We start from the raw sequence: 8,451 nt of genomic DNA on the forward strand, positions 1-8,451 counted from the left end.
ACGACAACAACAACAAAAAGACAAAGAGAAAAACAAACAAAAACTTTTTTGATTACTACAATGACACATTGATGTATTACTTCATACATGTATTCACTTTTAAATTGATTTTACATATAATTGTATGTATTGCATGATGTTTTGAAGTATATATATATATATATATATGGCTCTCAGAAGTAGAGAGTAGAATGGAGGTTACTAGAGTCTGAGATGTTTGGAGGTGGGAGTTTGGAACTGGGGGTTGAGGAGATGTTGTCAAAGGATACAAAATTATAGTTAGGTGAGAGGAAATAAGTTCAAGATAACTATTGTGCAGCATGGTGACTATAGTTAAAAACAAAACAAAAACCCTGGAAATTTGGAAGTTTTTGGAGGATTTACCCTACTTTATATCATTATACAGCAATCAAAATTATATGGGTTGGTGCAAGCATAGAAAAACAAATCAATTAAATACAATAGATATTCCAAATGTAAATCGACTAACTGTGCACGATGTGCAGGTTTGTTACATAGGTAAACATGTATCATGGTGGCTTGCTGCACAAATCAGCCCATCACCCAGGTATTAAGCCCAGCATCCATTAACTATTTTTCCTGATGCTCTTCTTCCCCGCAATCCCCCAACAAGCCCCAATGTGTGTTGTTCCCCCAACCTGTCCACGTGTTCTCATCATTCAGCTCCCACTTATAAGTGAGGACATGGGGTGTTTGGTTTTCTGTTCTTGTGTTAGTTTGCTGAGAATAAAGGCTTCCAGCTCCATGTCTTAGGCTAGATCTTTTGTGTTTACAAAAAAATCACTTTATATTTGTAATTTTATTTAAAATAAGTTTAAAAAATTTCACATTGTTTTAAATGTAAAGATTATTTTAGATAGGGCATGATCTTGTTCTCTTTTATGGCTGCGTAGTAGTCTATGGTGTATATGTACCACATTTTCTTTATCCAGTCTATTGTTGTTAAACCTCTGCATTGATTCCATGTCTTTGCTATTGTGAATAGTGCTGCAATAAATGGCACTATTTATGGGTGCATGTATCTTTATAATAGAATGATTTATATTCCTTTGGGTATATATCCAGTAACAGGATTGCTGGGTCAAATGGTATTTCTGCTTCTAGATCTTTGAGGAATGGCCACACTGTCTTCCACAACTGTTGAACTAATTTACACTCCAACCAACAGTGTGAAAGCATTTCTTTTTCTCTGTAACCTTGCTAGCGTCTGCTGTTCCTTGATTTTTTAATAATCACCATTTTGATCGATGTGTGGTGGTCTGTTCAGAGTTTGTATTTCTCCCTGAAATAATCTAGAAGGGTTGTATATTTCCAGGAATTTATTCATCTCCTTTAGATTTTCTAGTTCTTATTCTTAAAGGTGTTCGTGGTAGCCTTTAATGATCTTTTGTGTTTCTGTTGTTTGTTGTAATATCTTCCATTTTGTTTCTAGCTTAGCTTATTTGGATCTTCTCTCTTCTTTCCTTAGTTGAACTTGCTAATGGCGTATCAATTTTGTTTATCTTTTCAAGAAAACTAGCTTTTTGTTTCATTTATGTTTTGTATTGTTTTTGTTGTTTCAGTTTTATTTAGTTGTGCTCTGATCTTTGTTATTTATTTTCTTCTGCTGGGTTTGATTTGTTCTTGTTTCTCTAGTTCTTTGAGATGTGACCTTAGATTGTCTATTTGTGCTTTTTTCCCACCTTTTTTTTTTTGAGATGGAGTCTCACTCTGTCACCCAGGCTGGAGTGTGGTGGCACTATCTCAGCTCACTGCAACCTCTGCCTCCCAGGTCTAAAAGATTCTCATGACTCAGCATCTCAATTAGCTGAGACCACAGGTTCATGCCCCCACACTTGTCTAATTTTTAGTAGAGATGGAGTTTCACTATGTTGGCCAGGCTGGTATCAATCTCCTGACCTCAAGTGATCCACTCACTTTGGCCTCCAAAAGTGCTGGGATTGCAAGTGTGAGCCACTGTGCCCAGCTCTTTCAGACTTTTTGATGTAGGCATTCAATACTGTGAACATTCCTCTGAGCATTGTTTTTGCTGTATCCCAGAGGTTGTGATAGGTTGTGTTACTATTGTCATTAAGTTAAAAGAATTTTTACATTTCTAGCTTGATTTCATAGTCGACTCAACGATCACTCAGGAGTAGGTTTTTAATTTCCATGTATTTGCATGGTTTTGAGGGTTTCTTTTGCAGTTGATTTCTAACTTTATTCCAATGTGGTCTGAGAGAGTAGTTGATATAATTTCAATTCTCTTAAATTTGTTGACACATTTTGTGGCCTATCATATGGTCTATTCTGGAGGATGTCCCATATGCTAATGAATAGAATGTATATTCTGCAGTTGTTGGGTAGAATGTTCTGTAAGTATCTGTCAAGTCCATTTGATCTAGTGTGCAGTTTAAATCCATTGTGTCTTTGTTGACTTTCTGTCTTGATTACCTCTCTAGTGCTGTCAGTGGAGTATTGAAGTCCCCCACTATTATTGCATTGCCTCTATCTAATTTCTTAGGTCTAGTAGTAATTGTTCTATAAATTTGGGAGCTCCAGGATTAGGTGCATATGTATTTAGGATTGTGATATTTTCCTCTTAGACTAGTCATTTTATCATTATATAATGTCCCTCTTTGTCTTTTCCAATTGTTGTTACTTTAAAGTCTGTTTTGTCTTACGTAAGAATAGCTATCCCTGTTCATTTTTGCTGTCCATTTGCATGGAATATCTTTTTCCATCACTTTATCTTAAGTTTCTGTGAGTCCTTATGTGTTAGGTGAGACTCATGAAGACAGAAGATCCTTGGTTAGTAAATTCTTATCCATTCTGCCATTCTGCATCTTTTAAGTGGAGCATCTAGGCCACTTACATTCAGCATTAGTATTGAGATGTGAGGTACTCTTCTATTCATAATGCTCATTGTTGCCTGAACACCTTGTCTTTTTTTCATTGTTATTATTTTATAGGTCCTGTGAGATTTATGCCTAAGAAGGTTCTATTTTGATGTATTTTGAGGTTTTGTTTCAAGATTTAGAGCTCCTTTTAGCAGTTCTTGTAGTGCTGGCTTTGTAGTAGCAAATTCTCTAAGCATTTGTTCGTCTGAAAAAAGACTATCTTTTTTTTTCATTTATGAAGCTTAGTTTCAGTGGATATGAAATTCTTGGCTGATAATTGTTTTGTTTAGGAGGCTAAAGATAGGATCTCAATCCCTTCTATCTTGTAGTGTTTCTGCTGAGAAATCTTCTGTTACTCTGATAGGTTTTCCCTTATAGGTTACCTGATACTTTTGCCTCACAGCTCTAAAGATTCTTTCCTTCATCTTGACTTTAGATAACCTGATGGCTATGGGCCTATGCAATCATATTTTTATGATAAATTTCCTGGGTGTTCTTTAAGCTTCTTGTTTTCGGATGTCTAGATCTCTAGCAAAGCCCAAGAAGTTCTCATCAATTATTCCTTCAAATATGTTTTTCAAACATTTAGATTTCTTTTCTTCCTCAGGAACACCAATTATTTTTTGGTTTGATCATTTAACATAATACCAAACTTCTTGGAGGCTTTGTTCATTTTTTTAAAATTATTTTTTCTTTGTCTTTGTTGGATTGGGTTAATTCAAAAGCCTTGTCTTCGAGCTCTGAAATTCTTACTTCTGCTTGTTCAATTCTATTGTTGAAACTTTCCAGTGTATTTTGCATTTCTCTAAGTGTGTCCTTCATCTTCAGAAGTTGTAATTGTTTTCTATTTATGCTATCTTTTTCTCTGGAGATATTTCCATCCATATCCTGTAACATTGTTTTAATTTCTTTAAGTCGGTATTCACCTTTCTCTGGTGCCTCCTTGATTAGCTTAATAATAGACCTTCTGAATTATTTTTATGGCAATTCAGAGATTTTGTCTTGGTTTGTAGCCATTGCTGGTGAGCTAGTGCAATCTTTTGGAGGTGTTAAAAAAGTCTTGTTTTTTCATATTACCAGAATTGTTTTTCTGGTTCCTTCTCATTTGGGTAGACTATGTCAGAGGAGAGATCTGGGGCTCAAGGGTTATTCTTCAGATTCTTTGTCCCACAGGGTGCTTACTCCCTTGATGTGGTGTTCTCCCCCTTCTCCTAGGAATGGGACTACCTGAGAGCCTGACTACAGTGATTGTTATTTCTCTTCTGGGTCTAGCCACCCAGTGGAGCTACCAGGCTCCAGGCTGGTACTGGAAAGTATCTGCAAAGAGTTTTGCAATATGATCTGACTTCAGGTCTCTTAGCCATGGATACCAGCACCTGCCCTGGTGGAGACAGCAGGGGAGTGAAAGGGACTCTGTGAGGGGCCTTGGTTGTAGTTTTATTCAATGCACTGTTTTTTTCTAATGCTGGTTGTGCTGGCAGTAAACTTATCACATGGACAGACTCAGGACCTCTGGTTAGCCAGGATGTTACAGGCAGCGGAGTTAGCTATTGCTTTCTTGGGGCAGGATTGTTCTGCTGTAATGGCTTGAGTTTCTTGGCCTCCAGCCAGGAGGTGGCGCTTTCAAGAGAGCATGAGCTGTGGTGGTGTAGAGAGGGAAACAAGCTTGCTCTAGTGTAGCCTAGGTAAGTGTTGGGGTTTTTCAGGTAATGTGCGGGGCCATATAGCTTCCAAGAGATTATGTCTTTTGCCTTTGGCTACCAGGGCAGGTAGAGAAAGACCGTTAGGTGGGGGTAGTGTTAGGTGTGTCTGAGCTCAGACTATTGTTGGGCGGGGTTTGCTGTGGTTGCTGTGGGGGATGGAAGTTAGGTTATCAGGCAGATGGAATCCCCAGGGGGGTTATGGCTGCTTCCACTGCTTCATATAGGTATCCAGGGAAGTAGAGAAAAGCTGGCAGCGACCAACCTCATCCAGCTCCCATGCAGTGAGAAAGGCTAGTTTACTCCTGTCATGCTTCCCCAACAGCCCCAAGTTTCTAGATTGGCAGCTGGTAACCAGGGCTGGGAACTTGTCCCTGGCTACAAGCCTCCACACACTGAGAAAACAAGCAGGGCATTCAGGCCCTGCCTCTCCCCGGTGTGACTTCTGTGCTCATATCTGTACTTCCTATTCACCCCTATCCCCAGATTCTGCCCTGGAAAATTTGCACTGGGTCAAAATCACTACAAAGTTCAGCTAGAAGTTTCCTTCTCCCTATGTTCTTTCCCCAGGTCCATTAGCAGCCTGACCCAAGGACCTATGTGAGATGAATTCAGAAATGGCTTCCTTGGGCTTTTCTAGGGCCCAGGAGTGCTGAAAGGGCTTTTCCCACTGCTTCTTCTTTTATATTTCACACAGCTCTCTAAATTTGCCCCAGCTCTAGGCAAAGTTAAATTATTCTCCCGTAATCTGGATTTTCAGGCTCCCTGGTCAAGATGTGTGTTTCAAGGTGGAACTTTCCCCTCTCACGCTTTGGGTATTCACTGATTTTCAGCTAAAAAAGTGATTATTCATATCAATAATATTTGGATTAGACAAGTGAAAAGGACTGGAGAGTAATTAATAAATGGAAATAGAAATATGAATTTTTTCAAAATGTGGCTTGAAAGAGAAGTTAAGAGAAACTAAGAATAAGTCCATAAGTTTCAAAATCCATCTAAGAAATAGTAGAAAAAAAAAGACCTAAAGCTCCTAAGAAGGGGGAAAAAAAAGAGAATACTTGAAGAAAATGTAATTCAATACTTTCTATAAATAAGATTTAAAAAGCATTATTCAGAATAAAAGAATAACAATAGCCAACTGAGACTGAAAAAAAAAATACCTACACATAAACACACTGTAATGAAACCTTGAACATTTTATTTAAAGAGCTATTCCAAAAGACCACCAAAAAAAATATATCAAATTTCTTTTAGTGAAAGATACCAGATGTTTCCTAGAACTGACAATTTCAGGAAGAGGAAATGAGAAATGACTTTAAGGACAATATTTGACTGAGACTTGTATAGAGATTTAAGTTCAGAAATTTTCTGACATACAAGGACCCAGAAATTTATCATACATATAGGCTTTTTGACAGAATAACTAGAGAATGTAATACATCAGAAAGGAAATCTCAAATGATACAATACAACTAAAAACACAGGAAACAAGTATAAGTGGATGTATTGTTTGTGTGTTAAAATTAAAAAAAAAATAAACTGAAGGCAAATAAAAGGTTGGAAAACAACTGACCACAATTTTCAAAAAGTACTGTCAAGGAGAAACAAGAACTGTGCCACATTTACTGTAAATAAGTGCAGAAAGTACAATAAGATTTTATTAGATACGGCAAACTAAATACTTCTAACAACTTTCCCATGATGCAAAATTCCATTCTATTTGCTTGGATATATTTTATCTGAGAATATTATGCTGTACTGTTACAGTATTTTCAAATTTATAATTAAAGTTTTTTCCACGGTCCCACTGCCGCCACCACAGCAGTCACTCGCCACCGCCGCTGCCACCGCTGCCACCACGATCGCTTATCACAGGTTTCTGCAGCTGAACTCCAAAGTGCAGAAGGGTTTGGAAAGTAGCTGTATTCCACAGCGTGGCACTGGGCACTTCTGCTGTTCCCATAGATGATCCTGAAGATGGACGCAAGCACTGGGTTGTGATCCTGGCGGGTTCAAATGGCTGGTATAATTACAGGCACCAGGCAGCTGCCTGCCATGCCTACCAGATCATTTACAGGAATGAGATTCCAGGCGAGCAGATCATTGTTATGATGTATAATGACATTGCTCACTCTGAAGACAATCCCACTCCAGGAATTGTGATCAACAGGCCCAATGGCATGGATGTCTATCAGGGATTCCTGAAGGACTGATTACACTGGAGAGGATGTTACCCCACAAAATTTCCTTGCTGTGTTGAGAGGCGATGCAGAAGCAGTGAAGGGCATAGGATCCAGGAAAGTCCTGAAGAGCGGCCCCCAGGATCGTGTATGTGCTCGTTGACTTCACTGACCATGGATCTACTGGAATACTGGTTTTCCCCAATGAAGATCTTCATGTAAAGTACCTGAATGAGACCATCCATTATATGTACATACATAAAATGTACCAAAAGATGGTGTTCTATATTGAAGCCTGTGAGTCTGGGTCCATGATGAACCACCTGCCTGGTGACACTAATGTTTATGCAACTACTGCTGCCAACCCCAGAGAGTCGTCCTACACCTGTTACTATGATAAGAAGAGATCGACGTACCTGGGGGACTGGTACAGCATCAACTGGGTGGAAGACTCGGACGTGGAAGATCTGACTAACGAGACCCTGCACAAGCAGTACCACCCGGTAAAATCACACACCAATACCAGCCACATCATGCAGTACCGAAACGAAACGATCTCCACCATGAAAGTGATGCAGTTTCAGAGTATGAAACACAAAGCCAGTTCTCCTATCTCCCTGCCTCCAGTCACACACCTTGACCTCAATCCCCAGCCCTTATGTGCCCCTCATGATCGTGAAAAGGAAACTGATGAACACCATCGATCTGGAGGACTCCAGGCAGCTCACAGAGGAGATCCAGCGGCATCTGGATGCCAGGCATCTCATTGAGAAGGCAGTGCGCAAGATCGCCTCCTTGCTGGCAGAGTCCAAGGCTGAGGTGGAGCACCTCCTGCCTGAGAGAGCCCCCGTTCATGGGGCATAGCTGCTACCTGGAGGCCCTGCTGCACTTCCAGACCCACTGCTTCAACTGGCACTCCCCCACGTGCGAGTATGCTTTGAGACATTTGTACGTTCTGGCCAACCTGTGTGAGAAACCGTATCCGCTTCACAGGATAAAATTGTCCATGGACTATGTGTGCCTTGGTCGCTACTGAAGAGCTGCCTCCTGGAAGCTTTTCCAAGTGGGAGCACTCCCCCGAATGTGTGCTAATCAGAGAATGGAGAGGTGGAGTGAGAAGTCCCCGCTGCTCCGGGCCCTCCTGGGGAGCCCCCACTCTAGGGCTCGCTCCAGGACTTTCCTCACAGGATGACTTGCTTGCTGTTGCCTACTTCCCCAATCTTCTCTGAAAACCTACAAATTGGGATCGGGAAAGCTCTGTATTGAGAAGGGTCATATTTGCTTTCTAGGAGGTTTTTTGTTTTGTTTTTGTTTTGCCCGTTAGTTTTAAGGAGCAGGTTTCTGTAGCCCCTCTCAAAAGGAGTCTTTATTCTGAGAAATTTGAAGCTGAAACCCCTTTAAATCTTCAGAATGTTTTTATTGAAGAGGGCCGCAAGCCCCAAATGGAAAACTATCTTTGGAAAATATTAAGATTTTTGATTGAACACTGCCAGTGTTCAAGTCCTAAAAAATAAAGATTTATAACAGAATCCCCCCCAAAATAAAATAAGATAAAATAAAAAGTTTTTCTTCATTTTATGAAAAAAAAAAAAACAAAAACACTTTATAGTAAACCCAAATTGCTTTTTTTGAGAGTCAAGCATTCCATTCTTGACAAAGTTTTGGATTAAT

The 8,451-nt window shown here is 39.8% G+C and overlaps 1 pseudogene; it reads left to right on the top strand.

Moving 5' to 3' along the window:
* The first annotated feature begins 525 nt into the window (after positions 1 to 525).
* Positions 526 to 7,912, top strand: LOC129463740 (legumain-like; annotated as a pseudogene).
* The last annotated feature ends 539 nt before the right edge of the window (positions 7,913 to 8,451 follow it).

The sequence above is a fragment of the Symphalangus syndactylus genome, chromosome 15, assembly GCF_028878055.3.
Source record: "Symphalangus syndactylus isolate Jambi chromosome 15, NHGRI_mSymSyn1-v2.1_pri, whole genome shotgun sequence".
NCBI lineage: Eukaryota > Metazoa > Chordata > Mammalia > Primates > Hylobatidae > Symphalangus > Symphalangus syndactylus.